This window comes from Strongylocentrotus purpuratus, unplaced genomic scaffold, assembly GCF_000002235.5.
Source record: "Strongylocentrotus purpuratus isolate Spur 01 unplaced genomic scaffold, Spur_5.0 spur5_scaffold_14, whole genome shotgun sequence".
Taxonomy (NCBI): domain Eukaryota; kingdom Metazoa; phylum Echinodermata; class Echinoidea; order Camarodonta; family Strongylocentrotidae; genus Strongylocentrotus; species Strongylocentrotus purpuratus.
Window position 1 is genome coordinate 23,619,625 of NW_022145599.1, and position 20,925 is coordinate 23,640,549.

The 20,925-nt window shown below is 38.9% G+C and overlaps 1 protein-coding gene across 1 annotated transcript in view; it reads left to right on the forward strand.

Annotated features, from left to right (window-relative positions):
• Positions 1–828: 828 nt before the first annotated feature.
• Positions 829–20,925, forward strand: part of LOC763114 (heparan sulfate glucosamine 3-O-sulfotransferase 1-like) — a 33,447-nt gene continuing 13,350 nt past the window's right edge. Inside the window, exons 1-2 of the mRNA XM_030984510.1 lie at positions 829–891; positions 13,595–13,679. The gene's annotated coding sequence lies outside the window, so the exon portion shown is untranslated. The remainder of the gene's footprint in view (positions 892–13,594; positions 13,680–20,925) is intronic.

Genomic DNA, 20,925 nt, shown 5'->3' on the forward strand with positions numbered 1-20,925 from the left:
CTGAACAAAGCAAAACGAAAAAAGAAAGAGAAAAGGATGCTCGATTTCATTTGTATTCATTTTTTTTCGATTTGACTTCGACAAGTAAGGAAGAAAGAACAATAACATTTTTTTCCAGGCCCAACAACTTCTTCTTGAAAATAGCAAGCAGGCCTAGTGCGGATATGACAAATAAAATGAACACAGCTTTGCTCTAATCTGGAGTGAATGAGAGTCTTCACTTACACCAAACATGCCAATAACGGATAAACGCATCTTTGCTGGACAATATTTTTTGTCGTATTGCAACGTATATTGTTTCAAGGTACTTTGTTTGACATCACAATCGCACGATGTTTTCATCTAGCAATCTCTCTTATTCTAGCTGCATTTGACCGTGCCAATCTATCCTTTACACATTTCATTTTAAATCTAAGCTCATAGTATATATTTTTTATATTACATGTATGATATACAAAGATATTTTATCTTATTTATTTATGCATATTTCAGCAGTGTAGCCCATTCAACAAAAGTTGGTCTTCCATGGGGCCCTGAAAATACATTACAACTATATATAGTTAAAAAGATGAAATGAAATCAAAGTAGCATAAATACAGCAAATGAAATATTACACATTATAAACGAATTCGATAAAATTTTACAAGATTTAAAAAATAAGAAATAATCAATATCAATAATGATGAGCAATCATATTCAATATGATTTGTCAAATTATAATGAATATGATATAACATATGACGATAAAATTTGTTTATCTTTAAGATATATTTGGTATGATTTTTTAAGTAATGATGTAATTTTCATTTGTTTTCCCAAAACAGGAAATCAAACATCAGACAAAGAAAAGTGATACATAACTTGTGGATAAGAAAAATTCAGACAAGATCGGTAAGTAAAACAGGCTTGAGTATTTAAGGGAAGAGTAATCCACATTGTCGGCAAACTCGGCATGAGCAAACGTTCGGGAAGATGTAGAAAGAAACTGGGTGATATACATAGCGCCATTACAATTATCCCGCTTGTTTTTTTCTCTATGAATTATATTCCAGTAAGCATGATGATGTGTTTGTTTTCCGATTTTTTTTCTTGTATTTGTTAACACCATTGCATCGTTAACGCCTGGTTAATCAATTTTAAACTCGTTTTTTTTTAAATATGCATACCCCCTTATGGTGGCTGGGTATATAGACATTTTCAAAAAATGTTTCTCTCAAATGAAATAAATTGTGCTTAAAGGTAAAGACCAGTAATGGTCATGCGATTGCATTGTGAAAGAAACGTTGTGGAATCGATCAGAAAAGGTCGATCATCTAGCATCTAGCATCTGCAAGGTTCTGGAATCATCAAAATGATAAGAAATTTGGCTCATTCTTCGTAAAGTTACAAGCACTATACACAGAAAGATGTATATGGGACTACCCTATCTCTCTCACCAGACCATGAGAGAAATAAATTTACCAAATATATGAATTAGTAGGCGGTTTCCCGGCAAATTTTTTATCATCATGTATTAGTCAAAACATATTCTTTCACATGATTGGTAATGAGAGCTTCCATTTCATTTTTTGAAATTGGGGCGTTGCCAATACTGGTCTTTACCTTTAATCACATGAGTGGCCGGGGTGAGAAAGGGAAGCTGGAACTGAGCGAGAGGACAGAGGGACGACGGTGTAACCATGAGCAATAAAAGAAAGTGAAGTTTGCCGAAATGGAGATGGGCGAGAGGGACAGAGAGGGAGATAGAAAGAGGGGGGGGGGGCGGAGAGGTAGAAAATCAAACACACGAAGAGAGATGAAGGGAGACAACAGGGGGAGATTGGAAATGAAAGATAATAGAGAGAGAGAGAGAGAGAGAGAGAGAGAGAGAGAGAGAGAGAGAGAGAGAGAATGAGAGGGAGGGAGAGAGGGGGCAGGAAGGAAGAGGAGAAGGAGATGGGGAGGGGGGGGGGGGATTTGTGGATAGAGGAAATGAGATGCCTAGAGACAGACAGACAGAGGAAAGGGAAATAGAGAGAAATATCTAGGAGGTGGGGAGAAAATGACGGAGAGAAAGAGAGTGAGGGGGAGAGAGTGAGCATAAGAAGAAATAAAGGGGGTGGGGCGAAATGAGCAATTACAAATAGAGACCTCATACGTCCTTCCATGTCTAGCATCAATTTTTAACAGCGGACATCAAACACTCAGGGGTGATCGATCTCTCTATGACACGTGATACCGAATCCCTTCCACATGAATACATCTTCACCCTATGTGCATTTGCTTGAACGTTGGAATTGAATTAAACAATCAATAAAGTTTACACTTTTACTGTTCAGGGTTTTTCTTAACTTCCCTAAATTGATATGAGAATAGTTTTGAATCGTATTTCTTTTTCTGGTCAAAACTAAATTGTTGACAGAAGTGTGCACGATGTTTGTAGGTAAATACAGAAAACCAGCGGTCTTGCCCTATTTTTGAAAGCGAGTCACTCTTTCCCTGGTATATTGAGACCTACATGCACACAATCATCAATCAAATCACACCAATGGAATCACACCAGGCTTCAAGCTTACGCTATAGCCTTCCTATATCATGTTTGATACCTAATTCATATTAGCAGGCGCGGATCCAGGGGGGGGGGCCGAGCGGGCCTTGGCCCCCCCCCCCCCCGCAAAAAAAAAAAAAAAAAAAAAAAAAAAAAGAGAGAGAGAGAAGGAAAGAAGTGAAAGCGAAAGAGGAGAGAAAGGGAAAAAAGAAAAGGAAGAAGAAAAGAAAAGAGGGAAGAAGTAGATCGGGGGGGGGGGGGGCAAAAGGACTTGCCTCCCAGGCTGTTGGCCCCCCCCCCCCCCCATCAAAAAATAAAAGAGAAGCAAGGAAAGGGAAAGAAAAAAAGGAAAAGAGGAGATACAAGAAAGGAAAAAAGAGGAAGAAGAAAAGAAAAAAAAGGGGATAACCACACAACAAATCGTCTTCTTCTCTAATGATTTAATGAAACGTAAGCTTCCGCTTAGCGCGGGAGGAAGAAAACTCAATTCAGACGAGGATTATTTTTTGGGAACGGTACAGCAAATCGTCTTCTTTCTCTAATAATTTATTGAAATGTCAAAGCTTCCGCGTTTCGCGGAGGAGGGAGGGGGAAATCGCCCCTCCCTGCACCCACCCACCCACCCCCAATTACGTCACTGCTGGTCACCATTACGAACCAATATTTGGCTCGCATAATTTCAAATTTTGCCCCCCCCCCCTAAGAAATCCTGGATCCGCGCCTGATGTATATATACAGCGGCAACAGTTTTAATATAAAATGTAAGTTCTTCTTACTTAAATCATTGGTCTGGAAACAATTATTTGCCCATTGTTGTGTATTGTATTACATTTTCACTGACAATGAATTCACATTGTAATGCAATTTTCAAGTTTCCCAGGCCTATTTAGGAGAACAGAAGATTGATATTGTTTAGTTGTACGATAACATCACTCAGTTTGATTTGATTTGATTGGAGATATATCTCATTAAAAACAGAGTAAAGGCTATACAGTTTCAAACAAACCTACACCATTAAACTTCAAGCTCACTCACACATGATTTATTGCGACACTTTCAAGGCTACTTATTATTTCAAGTTCATGTATATACAAAGGGCAACAGCTTCAATATTAAACGTAATTAAATCCATGGTCTGGAAAATGTTAATGCCCATTGTTGTATATTATACAACATTTTCCATAACGATGAATATACATTGTATGATGCAATTTTCAGGAAAACCATACTTGTCATTACTGTTATATTTGTTATATGATACTAAAGCAAATCGTTTCGCTTATCGATAAGATAAATCAATGTGAAGTACGTGTCAAATAATAAATCATTACGTGCTATTTTTAACCAGACTAGACATTTGAAACGTATAAAAAATGTATACACTATTGACAGCAAGCAAGTTTTTTAAACAAAGAATTCAGAAATTTAATAACATTGCACATTTTAGTCTACACGATATGCTCTACACCCTTAGTTGGACTGTAAACAGTTGTCTTCTTAAGTCTTCCATATAAATATAAATTTAAAGGAGGTCAATAATCATTACGAAAACACCACTTTCGTAAGGTTGACACATCAATATATATTGTGCACACATGTAACAATGTGATAATATTTTTTCTGGGGGGGGGGGGGGGGGGAGGAGGGCAATCCAAAAAGGGACTGATATGTGAACATTAATATTGATAGGTCGCTTCACAAAAGGGGCATACATAGTCCTTTTTTGTGGATAGTTTTTTGAGCAAAACACAAAATAGGTGGAAGGACGTGGTACACGTCTTTCTTCAATTTTCTGAGGGGGATCGTCCCCCATGGATAATTTGAAAAAGTGCACACCAACAAAATGTATAGCAAATACTGACTAAAGACTGCAACACGCTTTAAGGCTCTGGTGGGCCCAAGAGTACAGCGTTTAGACTAATAGAAATGCTAAAATCTTCTCGCTCGGTCGCTACGCTCCTTCGCATAATATCCTAAAAATATACAAGTAAATATTGAAGAAAATATGTATTCTGTTGGTATCACGTATGTTCAAATTACACTGTATGTTAACAAGATTAAAAGTTATAGAAATAGATCAGTGTTCCAAAAATGAATATTCAGCTTGCTCTTTTAAGAAGTCCCTTCCTGCTCAGTCAAACTAAAATTTACCTAGTAAATATTTACAACCCTTCGGACTGCACACTAGATATCGGCAAAGTAAAAGTGAAGCGTGAAAAAAGTATATTGCTTGTTTTTATGCTGTAGTTTTGCTAAAGAATGTAATTTTGTAACACAACAAAACTTCAAAAACCTGTGAGGGGTTTACATATAAGACTTATCATACAGCTTTATGGGGGTAGTCCCTTCCGTCACCTCCGCCTCTTTCACTGGCGTACTGATGGGGGGGGGGGGGCAGTAACCCCCCCCAATACAATTTAAACATGGGTTATTTTTAATTTGATACCAGTGATTTACAAGTATTGCTAAAATGGCAGTATTTTTCCATGAGCTCCCGGGGGCTCTACCCCCTGGAACCCACCAAGGGCCCTAAGGCGGGCCCTGTTTGCTCATCTGGCCGTAATTAAATGCCTAAAGTCCTTGAGCTTTCAGGGGCTCTGCCCTTTGGACCCAACCAAGGGGCCTAAGGCGGGTCCCTAGATGCGTAATTTGGTGCCTAAAAGCCCTTCCGTTATGTATTTCTTATGTATTTCTGTGTCTTTCTTTCTCCATATCCTCTGCACTCTCCTTATGTATTTTTTGTTTTCCCTTTTCTATTACCTTCTCTTCCCTGGGTATACGTGCTTGCACATGAACTATATATGGCTAAACAGTTTTGTAAAAAAATATATGCGCGAACGGTCAAGGAGTAAGAAGAAGGCAAAAAGAGAACAAAGACGGCATCCATGGAAGCCATGTGAGAGTGTCCACTTTTTTCGCTTTTACTTTCACCCTTGCATTCTTTCCTGAATCAGAGTTTTCTCACACCTTGTAGACTCGTGCAGGTTATGATCTTGTGTGTGTGTGTGTGTATGTGTGTGTGCGTGTGTGTGTGTGCGTGTGTTTGTGTGTGTTCGTGTAACGAAATAACGTATACAATAGCTTGGCAATTCTCATGGTTATGAGATACAATGTGAAAGGAATTGAGAGAATAATGGTCGCGTAGCTTAAATCAAAGTTCCCCATTGCAGTCCTCTCTTTTTGGATATTTTTGCATTTTGTTTTTGTAAGAGGTGTAGCGCCAGAAGAAAGAAGAGGAAGAAGAAAAGAAACGGGTGAAGAAGGAGATCGGGGGGGGGGGCGAAAGGGCCTTGCCTCCCAGGCTGTTGCACCCCCCCCCCCTCTAATAAAAAAAAAAGAGAAAAGGAAGGAAAGGGAAAGGGTAAGAGGAGATAAAGGGAAGGAAAAAGAAGAAAAGAAAAGAAAGGGGATATCATTTGCAATTTTCCCCGGTGGATCGAGGAGGGGCAAAAGGCCCTTACCCCCCCCCCCCCCCCCCCCCCCGCTATAACAAAGAGAGAAAGAAGAAAAAGGGAAAGAGGAGAGCTAAAAGGGAACAAGAAAGAGGAAGAAGAAAAGAAAAGGGTGAAAAGAACGTGAGATCAGTTCCGGTTAATCCCGCCAACAACGTGTGGATCGGGGTGGGGACCGAAAGGCCCTTGCCCCCCACCCCCCTCGGCAAACCTTAAGGAGGAGAGAAAGGGAAAGAATAAAAAAGAGAAAGAAGAAAAGGGGGGGCACTGGCGTACTAATAGGGGGGGGGGCTTGGGGGAATTCAAATTCAAACGTGGTTAATTTCTAATTCCATAACGGTGGCTTACAAATAATGCTGAATTCTTTCCGAGATTTTTCCTCAGTTTTTAGTAAATTATACTTTTGTATGCGTTTGTTGGAAAATGACAAGTTCCTAAATTTACAGCCAGGCAAGAAATATGATTCTTGAGAAAAGTTAGGGCCCGGGGATCGGCTGGAATCGCAAGCCTCGAGCTCCCCCCCCCCCCCCCCCTCCCCTCCACTTTTTTTTGAAAAGGTATAGTAAAGAGAAATAGAAATAAAGAGAGAAAGAATAGTTAACTAGCTGCTCATCTGACCGAAATTAAACGCCTAAAAACCCCTGAGCTTCCGGGGTTCCGTCCCTTGCACCCCGCCTAGGGCCCTAGACTCCCCTGGATGCTAATCTGACGGAAATGTAATGCCTAAAACCCCTGTTTTCTGGGGGCTTCGCCCGCTGGACCTCACGCCAATTAGTGTCCTGCCAGTGTCACAAATAAGGTATAAAAATATGTTCATCTGACCGTAATCAAATGCCTAAAACCCCTGAGCTTCTCGGGTCGGACAAGGTATCAAAATTTGTTTATCTGACCGCAGGCGCGTAGCCAGGGGGGGGGGGGGGGTAGAAAAAAATAGAGAGGAGAGGAAAGGAAGAGGACGTAGGGAGAAAAAGTAGCAGACAAAAAACATCTTTGAAATTCAGACAAGAATTAAGAGTATAGAGAACGGTACAACGATTCGTCTTCTATCTCTAATAATTTAATGAATCGTCAAAGCGTCCGCGCTTCGCGGAGGGGGGGGGGGACTGAAATAAGACAAGGAATAAGAGTATACAGAACGGTACAACGAATCGTCTTCTATCTTTAATAATTTAATGAAACGTCAAAGCTTCCGCGCTTCGCGGAGGGGGGGGGTTGAATTAAGACAAGGATTAAGAGTCGAGAACGATTCAACGAAACGCTTTCTTTCTCCAATGATTTAATGAAACGTAAAAGCTTCCGCGCTTCGCGCGAGACGGGGGGGGGGAGGGGGGCTGAATTAAGACAAGGATTAAGAGTCGAGAACGGTACAACGAATCGTTTTCTTTCGTCAATGATTTAATGAAACGTAAAAGTTTCCGCGCTTCACGCGGGAGGGGAAAATTGCATTCAAACGAGGATAATTTTCGAGAACGCTATAACGAATCGTCTTCTTTCAATAATAGTTTAATGAGACGTCAAAGCTTCCGCGCTGCGCGGAGGGGGGGGGGGGTGAATTAAGAGAAGGATTAAGAGTCGAGAACGGTACAACGACTTGTCTTCTTTCTCTAATACTTTAATGAAACGTCATATATAGCTTCCGCGCTTTGCAGAGGAGGGAGGGGGGAAACTCACCCCTCCCTACATCCCCCTGCATTACGTCACTGCTGGTCACCATTACGAACCAATATTTGGCTCGCATAATTTCAAATTTGGGCCCCCCCCCCCCTAAGAAATCCTGGATCCGCGCCTGCATATTAGTTATGCATTAAAGGTGTAACTTGATTTCTTACCTTTTCTATGTACATGTATGTATTTTAACGTATTGAATGTATGATGTTTGAATGTGACATTAATGCGCATGAATATGGATGTTTGTAAACATGATTTACAAATTAGTAACATTAAACGAAACCAAATATATCAAATCAAATCAAATCAGGAGGTATAGGGAAACTGGAAAAGGCAAACGTGGTATATGCGTACATTTTGAGTTCACCTACATTTAAAAGTGAAGTCCACCCTGAAATTAAGTTGCATTTTAGATGCAGAAATATTGAGAAACAGATCTGTGAAAGTTTTAGGAAAAACGATTACTAAAATGGAAGCTATGAATGTTTGAAGGAGCGACCAATCACACACTACTTGACTACTTTGTGACGTATCTCGCGATGTCCCCTCCAATTTTCCCTGTACTAAAAAACTCCCAACAATTTATATTTCCCTTTAGTAAATTTTCCATCACACATTGACCCTAAATATAATTATTGGAAATACTTTTTATGTATACAACCCCTGTATGAAACAAATCTAATTACATCAGCAATAAGTAAGAAAACGAAATAAATTTTCTCAACAGAGCAAATTGGAGAAAAGCTCGCAAGATACGTCACAGTTTTGCCAATTTGTGTTTCACTGATGACTTTAAAAATTCACAACTTTCCTATTTTTTAATCGCATATTACTCAAATTTTCACTAATCTGTTTATCTCATTTTATTAAAACCAACTCAACATCATGGTGGACTTATCATTTACTTTTTTTCATCATGTTCGTCTTCAGGAAACATTCAATATATACCATTGTATAGTATTTAAGCTCAGTCTAAGACCTAGTCTATCATTTCCAGATAATCCAAAATACTCTTTCTAAGTTTATTTAAAAAAGGTAATAAATTATTCAAATTTATATTGAGATTTCCTGCTTTCGTCCCCACCCCTCCCCCAAATGGTAATTTCAGGAAATTTCACCACTATTCACCTTGTTCACCTCCACCTTTCGACACTTCTGGACCTACCCCTGTTATACAATATTATTATATACCGAAATATTGGACTGGTGATGTGATGGTTATTTTGAAGAAAGCAGTAAAAGCACTTATTTTTCTCATTGTTATGCGTTATGCTGTGTTAACTCTTAAAACACTTAAAAGCATTAGTTTTCTGTATCCGTGCAGTTTCTCTGAATGTTGTGATCGAAACCGTGTACACGTAGTCGTTGTTTGTATATGGCAAATCGATGTCGCCTGCGCGGAGTGAATATAGAAACGTCCGAACGGGATGCAGAGATGTTGTTTTTCCGCGGAAGGGATAGCGATGGGGCATTTATCTCATATTGGAATTCCATTGGGCTAGACTACTCGTCTCAAAACGATGTTTGCTTTATTTGTTGAAGTTGAGTTGTTTTGAATATCACGCTCGAAGCGATCATCTTTATTTCATGGCGTTAGAAATTTTTCAGCCGGCGCGCGCACGAGACGGAGGCGAAAATTTAGCCAGCAGATTAATTTCGCTTGTTCGAGTATTTACAAGTGTAGCGACATACGGCAACGATATTTTAAGTGATAATAATCATCGTACTGAATTTCATATAGAACAAAAATTAATGTGTAAAGTCCCGGGGTCATTTATTTGATTATAAAAATAAGGGTCACAAAATATGAAGTATCCTTGAGTAAAATATTGTTTATAAAGATATCGTTGATAAACTCTAAACAAACAGAAAATGTGAAATCACCATTTAAAAGGGCCTAGGGAGTGACAGGGTTTGCAAAATGGTAGATTGTACACTTCTAAATGCTGGATTTATCTTTTATATTCTAAATTCAATAAAGATTGAGATACAACATTTTTAAATTGCGTCAATCCTCAGTTTTGGGTGATTGAGCAGTTATTGATGTGTAAATATAAATATTACAAAGAATAAATTAGCAAACGTATTATATAGCTTCGATATCCGCCATTGTATTACCAAAAATCACATGTATATCATTAATTATTTTTGTCGGAGATAATCATTTTGCTTGAACCTTATACCCAGAATCACGAAATAATGCGAGCATTCTGAGCTATTGGGTTTTGTTTTCTGTAGTACAACAATATTAAAAGAAAAGGGGAAACGAAAAGGCAGATTTCCTGTTCTTGTGCGCAAGATTATCAATAATTGATTTGATATAAAGAAAAGAATCTTGTTTTCTATGTCCCTCTGAGACAGCAAGATTGATTGGGAAATGTATGCGTTTATGCAATGACTCGTCCCTCAAATGTTCTGCCTCGATGCATACATTCGGGTTTAAATATGACATTATCCCACAGTTATGTTCGACGTTGGATATTTTTTGAAGTATTGGATTCACCAAAATATCAGGGGGTTGTCCCAAAGGCGTGATTATTTCATAACGCGTTTTGCTGGTTAGGATGTTTTAGATGGAAAAGAAGGTACGGGATTATAATAAAGCTTGATATGAATGAAGGCGTGTATCATGCACATGGAGAATGGCCGAGACACAATGGGAAGAGAGAGAGAGAGAGAGAAGGCGGGGTGGGATAGCAGGGAGAAATAGAAACGGAAAAAGATTGAGAGAGCGAAAAAATATAGTGAGATGCAGGAAGTCTGAGAGAAAATACACTGACCTAAAAGTGTTGAATAAACTGATAATAGAGAGATAGACAAACAAAGAAAGAAAGACCGTCTTGCACACCGTCATGATCAACCCCTGAACACCATCGTGTGGTGGATGGGATCTCATCATAAATACATGACATAAGGCCAACATGTTAGTGCTCCCTTCCCTATATAGCTGATGCCGAAATGAGATGAAATTGGATGGAGTATTGGGCCGGGGAATTGTGATGAGCTTTTTGCATGCTTCAGCCCATCCCATTCACACCTAGATGATTATTTCTATTTGGCGAGTCACCTGCCTGCACCATTTACATTGTATAATGGTAGAAAGTATAAGGAAAGGTGACTATGGGGGAGTGCAAAAGCAAAGTAGAAATGAGACGGGAAGATTATGCAGTGTCTTCCTATCTTCTCAAGATAAAGTTAATATCTAATTTTCGGAAATACATATTGAAAAAAGCAGTAAAAAATAACGATGGGAAGCAAACTTATATAGCTGGCATAATAATTCACAATGTATTGAATAACTGTGATATTACTCTCTAGTTATAATGGTATTTATGGAGTCTTTGAGATTTATTCGTACAGCTGTTATTCTTATTGACTAAGGATATTGACTTTTCTCCATAACTAAATGAAAGTGATTTTCCTTAATACAATTATTGTATACCTATATAGGGGTTTCTTTTTCTAAGACTATCTGACTATACTACAGGCAAACTAAAGACATTTGTATTAAGCGCTATATAAGAATTAAATATTATCATTATTATTATTATTATTATTATTATTATTATTAAATGAATTGTAATAAGGCAGGAATAAGGAGGCAACCTGGAATTAAAAGAATGCTTCGATCATATTCAAATGAACATAATTACAAATGTCTTTTATAGTATGAGAATAGCTTCATTAACCTAACACCTGTTTTGAAGAAAAACTTGTCTCATGTTTTTAAAACTTCTGAAATCTGAATAAATCCAACTCTTTGGAAGACATAACATGACAGCATTATGTACGTAAAACTCAAGATCCTCCAAATCGAGAACAAAATGGCGCCTCTTTATTCTCGCGCCCCTCCTTTCAAATCATAGATACGACTGATGTGCTTGCTCGTAGCTCCTATTTATCTTCATGTGATGTCTCTTTATGCTTCAATAGCCGCCTCAGGGTCTTCGCATTTATGCAATTGTTGTCACAAAAAGACCTCATTAACATACGCCGTCACACATTGTATATGGATATGTCCAATTAGTTTCTCTAATTGCTGATCAGGCGTTGATGGGGTACCAGGATTCTCTGAACGGTTTGTTTGGTTGATGGGGGGGGGGGGGGGGACACGAACCTAGATGATCAGTAAATGCTTGGATACAAAAGTGCCCATATTGTTCGGCAAACCGATATTGCACATTTCTGTACCTTACTGAAATATATTTGGCACAATTTCTGAACAAAAAGTAAGGCACAAGTTGGATACCTTTAGCAGGATTACATTTTCCCATTATTTCTCCGAGTGTACATGTTTTTTGTATAGACACATATTACGCAGAAATTCTAAGGTTACATATGCATTTCTTTAGAACACATTGAGTTTTTTGTTGTTGAAAGATTACATATTAATTTTGCCTTCAATTTGACGCATAATTTCTGTGAGTGTACATGGTTCTTTTGCAGGAATTCTTTCCGTGCACATGTATAGGGGCACTTTTATGCATAATTTCTAAGAGTGTACATGTATCGTTTGCGGGCATTTCTATGCAAGATTTGTGAAACTTTTCATGTTTCTTTTTTAGTGGATATTTTCTCCTACAGGATGTTTAAGAGTATACATACGCGTACTTCCCTTTTAACGCAAAGACAGTGATCTTTCATTGACAAAGGTATTTTGATGTTTGGCGGGAAAGGGCAAACCACTCGAGGTGTCTTTGAGCTTCGTGCATAAAATCTTTAACCTTGCATCTTTTATCTGGCTGTATAACAAACTCGAAGTCATTCACACTACAGTCAAATAAAAATAAAATTCCGAGAAAGAGATTTTAGAAAGAGATCTTGTGTACGAATCATCAGCGAAAAGGGCCTACGCACTGGCTAAATAAAATAGCGTATCAAGGAACGTCAGTCATGAAGTATTAGTAGTAGTGGGAAAGTTAGCTTTAATACAATATTATGTCGAGAGTCAGGTAGCGTCGTGAGCATTGCTCGCCGGAGTACAACATGACAGTTCGGGCCTGTCATATATATATATATATATCGGTCCTTACTCTCGATATACGATTTTCTTTCTTTCCCACGGGCGATTGACCCTGATTCTTTACCGAGTTGAAGTACGTCCAAAATGATCTCAATCCTCGCTGCGACTTTTCGTTATAGGAGTTCACACTAGGGAAAATGAATACTTATCATATAGCTAGACGGCTTTCTCGTAGCTATATTACCAAAGTAGGCCTATAGACTAATGATGAATCTTGTTAGTAAGAGCGGGAGGTAATACCTCTGTTTCGCTAAACTACGTTTCCTTATACGACGTTCATACTAATGAAATGAGATTATCCATCGCATTTCTAAACAGTTTTCGAATAGCTTTACGACACATTCTGCTAATCTGAATGGAGGGAGAGGGGAATAGACGCATCTCACGATTAGCTAGCAGGCAAAGAGAGAAGAAGTGTTTTTTTCCAAGCCGATGCCTACGCGAGGAAGAGGGGCAGCGACAGTGTTTTCGCCAGGTTAAATGAATATTTCAGCTCCCTATTTGGAATCTAGACGGAATTAGCCTCGGTGGCCTCCGTGTGGGAATGTGTTGTTTTCATTAAAAGACAAACGAAGGGAATCTCCTAAAAGCAACCTTCGTGAAAATTGTGAATATACATGACAAAGAATTTTCGCATTTATGAATAATTCAAGCACGAATGGAAGGAAATGTAATATGTGTGTATTCTGCACGAGATGTTCCAATAACTCCCCTATCGAATAATGCATCCCTCTGTTCTAACCATGCCGCATCGTGTCTCAAATCATGGTGTCTGACATTTCGTAATGAAACTATTATGTTTATTATGGAATTACAAACATGTGTCTGGACAGGACCTGACTAATATCAACGTGTATTTTTCAAATCTCCCTTTTTCCCCGTTACTGAACTGTTGTCCCCTCGTTTTGTTGTCGATTTGTACAGGTACGCCAAGGCAGTCCTTCTGGGATGGTCCGATGAACATTGACTCTGTGATAGCACAGCCATCTTCACGTGATATTCTTAAAAGGTACTTTATACAATTTTAGATTGTTATATTAGCAATTAAAAGGGTCTAGGAGTGACACCGTCTTCAAAATGGTAGATTCAACGCATCTAGATGCTTGCGACATTTACAGTGTTGAATCCACCAATATATAAGATGCGACATACGATTGAGATACATGTTGAATATACTGCACCTCATCAGCCCTTTTAAATGGTGTTTCAATCAGTACATTTTAAGCGTGTTGTTGTATGATAACCAGTCACTGTAATTTCGCGATTGAAATATAGATCTCTCTTATTATATCTGTCAGTGAGATCGTAAACACCTTCTAGAACTTAACTCTATGGTAATTTCAATACCCTCTTGTACTGTGTAGCCCGTAGACATCATGTTCAGATATAAGATGTCAATGAAATAATAATAATAGTAATACTCAGTTTTCACCAAGCGCTTCCAAACTTAGAGAATATTACCCCGGCTTTAGCTGTGCTGCCATTTACGGCGCTCTAGCATTTCAAAGGATTAATTCCTGCCAGGTACCCATTTACATCACCTGGGTTGAGTGTGGCAAATGTAGATCAATGTCTTGCCAAAGGACATTAGTGCCGCGGCGGGTCTCGAACCGCGGACCTTGTGATCGACATTCCAGCGATTTAACCACTCGACCACAGCACCTTGTATTGCTCGCATATTTCAATAGGTAATAGACGAGGCTATTGTCTATTAATTAATTGCCTTAAGTTCATTTTTCGAAAGCCTTTGCGAATATGCTTGTGTCAAATGTAACCTTATGCAATCAATTACAATCCACAAAGTATAATACTGTTCTGATAGTTACAATATAGTATACAATGTAATAGCTAGAAATAGATCCGATCAACGCTTTGATCAAATGAATAAATTAACATTATGAATGACTGGGTTGATAGACAAAGAAATGTCAAACAGACACGGTAGGTAACGAGATGGGAGGATAGGTGGAAAAAACATGGAAAACCAAAAGTTTGAGGAAGCCATATTCGACAGGCATACAAAGCCCGTTTAAAACGATCGCAGAGACTTTCAAAAATAACCCAAGGTAATAGCTCTGTGCATAATACATTGTGAAACGTGCGTGTTAACACAGGCAATGTAATAGGTTATTGACATTTCCCTCACATTTATTTCTTGAAAAAATTAGCGATCGTGTTAATAAGCCTTGTTCATGTTATTTGGCATTACAAGCTATACTTGTTCATATCTTTGGTGCTTACATTGAAAAAGAACTTAAAATGAAAGACAATTTTACACATTACGTATGTTATGGTGACCTGTTTTTAGTGGCGTAGCACGGGTCCAGGTATTTTGGGGGCACCGGCCTTACTGGCTGGATTTAAATGCAAGGTCAATCGATATAGGGGCGGGCATGGAAGTGGTCCTATTATCCTCTTCTTTCATGTGCTTTCCCTGTATAATTTTCTGTCTCTTTATCTTTCCCTATCTTTATATCTCTTCCCCTTTTCCCTCGCTTTTCATCTTTACCATCGGAGGGGAGGGGGAGGGGGAGGAGAAGGTAGTATCGTGCCCTAGGTGCCCCCTGTAGCTACACCACTGACCCTTCTTTATATCACAACGGCATTTGCATTCACTTGCAGACACACCTGCACACGCTCTATGGGTCCACGGTTATCAAACAATATAATATATTCTCCACAAATTCATAAACAGCCTTTGGCATTTCGTGATTATAATAGTAGCATGTTTGTATTTTCTACAAGTAAACGGTCCTTTTGGGGATAATGGTAGAATGAGAGAGTTAAAGAGAGAGAGAGAGAGAGAGAGAGAGAGAGAGAGAGAAGAGAGAGGGGAGGGAGAGAGAAAAAAAAGAGAGAGAAGTAGAAAGAGAATGACAATATATATATATTTACAGAGAGAGAGAGGGAGGGGGTGAAGAGAGATGAGAAAAACAGAGAGACAGACCGAGAGCGAAAAGGAGCTACAGAGAAAGAGAGAGAATGAGAGACAGTGTTAGAGGGAGAGAGAGAGAGAGAGAGAGAGAGAGAGGTGCCAGAAAGAGACAACGTGACCTCGATGCTTCTCACGACATTACAACCTTTAATGACAACATATCACCGTCAATGGCGCAAAAATCCATATACAGGAAATGAGCCGTTTGACATGAGTTATACCCCACAATGAAGACAGTGCGTGCGTTACTAATGAGACGCTTTTCCTATTTTTTCCCAATTTCAAGGTGCCCCATTTATTACACAAACCTAAACATTTCATCAATAATTCAATGCCTTCACAAGCAGTCTCCTTCTGCGATAGAAGTTCACATCAATGTCTCTTTCTATGCAGATGCTGTTGTCTATTTATTGAACTTATAAAACCTCTATGGTCAGCATTGAGGAAGCGTGATGGCTCAGTGGTAGAGCAGTGGTCTCAACCAGAAGGTCATGGATTCAAAACCAAGTCGATGCGCTTGTGCCCTTTAAAGAGAAGGTTGAGTTCTGGGAAGAGGTGAAAAATAATTTGTGAGCGTTATCATTCTTATTAAGCAAGTGTGGAAGAACATCAGATAAGACATGTTCCCTGAAAAGAATGGTTCTTCAAGTTCTTCAAATGCCTTTATATTCTAAATATGTCATTTAACAACGTAAAACTCGGGAGTAGGATTTTTACGCCACGTGTTCGTGTAGTCCAATATACATCTTTCTGTGTACAGTGTTTGTTACTTTACCAAGACTTGGCCAAATTTCTTATCATTTTGACGATTCCAGAACCTTGCAATACACACAAATTCTTATATGCTAGATGATCAACCTTTTCTGGTCGATTCCACACCGCTTCTTTCACAATGCAATCGCATGACCAGAACTCAACTTCATCTTTTAATGCATTAATCCTCCTCACCAAGTCTGTCGGAGAGAATTTAAAGCCGTCGGTCCCCTGGTTTAATTGCTTACAAGCATACAATGATTTTCTAGCTGTCAGGTTATACAAAAACAAACAAAACAAACATTGGCAAAGCAAAAATCAGTTGTTCTAAACGTTGGAAATCTTTGTGTGATGGGATAAGAATAATAATTGTTTGGACAGGATGAAAACGATTCACATGAAATCATTGGTTTGTCGTCCAGTATCTTTACCTTTTCACATTCTAGGGTATGTGTTTTAAAATAATTTTGAGTTGTCAAATAAGCAGAAAGCTATGTTTAACCACTCCTTTGCTTTGTTTATGTATGTGTGATATGTGTACGTTCCTGTCTATCACATTGAATATTTCTTTCTTCCCCCCTTCTATTTCTCTCCTCCCGTACACTCTAAAAATAGGGTGCAACATTTTGCTGTGCAAAATCGCTGTTTAAAAGAGTTGGGTAAAGCATTTCCCAACCTTGTGCGAAACACCAAGTCCCTTCGAAATTTCATTACACTTGCCATAGTGTCATATCAAAATTAGACTGTGCGCATTTCCGGGGTAAGAAAGTAACGATGCAGATTAATATTTGAACCACGCGTTGGGTAAACACAAGTTTTGTTCGAAATAGACTACGATCATGCACTTGTGTCTTTCCGCAGCATTTATTTGCATGAATGCGTGTAAATCTTCTCAATATGGACATGAAATTCCTCATAATTCTGGACAACACATTATTCGTATGGAGAATGTCATCCGCGATGCAGTCACCTACTGCGAGCACGCCAAGCAAAAGACTGTCTAGCCAAGAGAGAGAGAGAGAGAGGTCTGCTACTTATACACTACACTACATATACATGTACTTTTCCAGCCAACTCCTCGGACAACTTTTCTTTTTCACCCAAAGCTGTGTAAAAATAAAAAATCATACAGTAAGGTTGGGTTAAGATTTTACCCAACATTTGGATAAAAAATCACACAAGAACAAAGTAAACGAGTACCCAGGATGAGTTGGGTAAAAATTACCCAATGTTGTGTCAAAAAGGGAACATGGTTGTCGTTGGGTAACATTTTACCTTTTACATTGGGTCAAATATATTGCACATCAGTTGGGTAAAACATTAAACATTTGCTGGGTAAATTTTAACCCAACCACCCCTGTGTCAAATTTTACCCAACAAACATGCATGTTCCCTTTTTACCCTCGTAAAGTGTAAAATTTTACCCAATATTGGGTATCTTTTTTTTTAGAGTGTACTACATGTATGTTAGGTACAAGCAATTTACACTACATACTTATTAGAAAGAAGTTTGATTTGATATACTCTTACTCTATTCGTATACAAACATGTAACAAAGGAGGACGAACATCGGAAAATGTCCTATTGACACAGTGCAAGTATAAACAGTAATAATAATACTAAATCAACATAGATGACATTGCAGTCAAAAATGACTTATCGCTTTCTTCGTCGTGAAGAGTTGGTTAAATTGCTGTCATGCTATTTTGAGCATGGTTCTAGATCGAAGTAGGAGAATATAAACCGAGAAAATGAAGCTCGAAAACCTGAATTATGCAAAGATGGTAAGAACGAGTTTGTGTGAACCCTCCCTGTACGAATGCACCGAGCGTCCTCTAGAGTAAAATGGCGCAAATAAGTCATGGTTTCGCGCTTGACATGACTGCTCCTTGAATGAATAGGGTAGCATCACCTTAACATCCTAAATAGAACATCATCCCTTGGAGATAGAGAGAAAGGGAGTGAATGTGAGGCAGAGAAAAGTGAAGAGGAGAGTGAGGGGAGAGAAGAGAGATGAAGAGAAAATTGTGGTTGTTTTTATGTGTGTGCATTTGAGAGATGGGAGAGAGAGAGAGAGAGAGACAGAGAGACAGAGAGGGTGAGAGGGAAGGGAGGAGAGAAAGGAGGAGAGAGAAAGAGAGATGGCTTAGTGGGACAATAATATAATACTAATGTGGATTTATTTAGCGCTTAATACTGTCTCTAAGCGCTTTACAGATAATATTACCCGGTCATCGGATTCATTCACGCACAATGTGCACCATCTCCAATCCCTGTGGAGTCTTCCTACCATATGGTTACCGTGCGGGCATAGGCAATTACTAACACAAATGCTTTCGCCATCCTACCGGGTCCCCATTTCTCTCTTGAGTATTGAGTGGCAAATGTTGATCAATGCCTTTCCAAAGGACATTAGTGCCGTGTCGGGGATCTAACCACGACCTCTGAAATTCAAGTCAAGTGCTTAAAGGTAATACAAAGTTTTGGTATGGGGTCATGAATTTGGTTGAAATGAACATATTGGAAGCATATGCGATCCTACAATATTCAGTGATCATTGTCGCGGTTGAAATCGAGTCTAAAGTTATGAAATTGTAAATAATACACTCTTTTTGTTGTATAGCTCCCTCTCAAGGTCAAGATATCAATTAAGCTACAAAACAATGTTTCTTGACTAAAACCGACCAATTTGCTATTCTAGTTTGGAAGTTATATATCACATCTACATATTCTGAGATTGTCGTGGTGGCAGCTACCTTTGTACGGCCGTAGGCGCTATTTGAAATTTATCAAAATTTACCGGGAGCACCGGTAAATTTTTATATTCAATTTTTCTCGAAAGCAGAAGTGTTTTAGAGGCTAAATTTTCTAGTGCTTAAAATACATCCACAGGGGCGTCCAAATATATCCAAATTGTAAAGAATCACTATCCACCCAATTTTCAAAATTACCCAAAACTTTGTATTACCTTTAAACCACTTGACTACGATAAGTTAGTGAACCGATAAGAAAGGTGGAGAGTGTTAAAGAGAGGGGGAACACACACGCACGCACGCTCCCACACCCCACCCCCACACACACGCGTGTAATGAGTGAATGATAATATGGAAATGTGGAATAAAGTTATAAAAAAAGAGAATAATAAAAGAGACAGTGGCAGAAGGGGAAAAAGAAGTGAGCGAGCGAGCGAGAGAGAGAGAGAGAGAGAGAGAGAGAGAGAGAGGGGGGGGGGGTGAAAGGAGGGAGAATTGAGAAGAGATATGGAAGAGGATGAGAGGGGAAAAACTATCGAATCTCGACTAGAAGAGAAAAGAGAATGGAATGGTGGTTGATAGATAATTGATACGACGGGTTAGGTTCACTTCGTGAACGTGAGCTTCATTGCGCGAAGCGGCGCAAGGCAAGGTAATGTTTATTGCATTCTATAACAATTTAGAGCCGCTCTGCAAGGAAAACATGTTAGAAGAACACTTTCATTGAATGATCACCGGAATGGTATTTGTTTTATAATGACCTACTAGTACCCTTTTTCTCTTTCTGCTTACAAGCCTTAACCATTCGTGTAACGTAATATTTTGCCGTCTGTAAAAGCATTTTGCCATTTTCACAAACACGAAATCCCTATTTACCCTTTCATGACGGAATGACCACGAGGTCATTTATTTTTTCATATGTTCGTTGTCTCTTTAAACATACTTTTATGGTAATGGCGGGAAAAGGTCAACACTATTCAACAGAACATGACTTTGTAAGAGTCGTACTGTACAACACTCGAGTCCCTCCTCTGAAGGGAAAAAGCCTGCACCATCTTAAGTATCTACATGCAAACATCTCCTACTACAACAACCATGCGTCTACATTTAACATCGAACTCCTTAAATGCGGGGACATACAACCCAACCCGGGCCCAGCTAACGAAGAAAAACGTGCTGGATCCAGCTCAGTTGGATATACATGTTCCTACTAAGGAGATTCGTTTGCATTGTAGAGATAAGCCTTGGATAAATGCTGAAGTTAAAGATGTTATCCGCCAAAGACAGCAAGCTTTTAATAACAAATCAAAAAGTTTGTGGCATCATCTTAGAAACAAAGTTAAACGGTTGATAAAACGACAGAAGATTTCATATTATAACACCAGAGTTCGCAACTTAAAAAGTGACAGCCCAGCAGCTTGGTATAAGCAGATTCGGATTTTAACAAATACTGAAAAGAAACATACTCCAATTGTAGTACCAAATATTGACCCGAATGACCCCGACAAATTCAAACATATTGCTAATTATATAAACGAGCATTTTTTAGCGGTGGCATCCGATCTTCCAGGTCTTAGTAGGAATAATTTACCTGCTTACTTACCAGCTCAGGAAACATGTCCGATTGTACGACCTTATGAAGTTTTTAAACAATTGAGTTCGTTAAACCAACAAAAGTCTGTTATAAGTGGAGACTTACCAGTGCGAATTCTTAGAGAGTTTGCACTGGAATTTTGTACACCTCTTACTGATATCTTAAACACTTCTTTCCAGTTGTCAGTGGTACCATATCAGTGGAAACGATGTGAGATCAC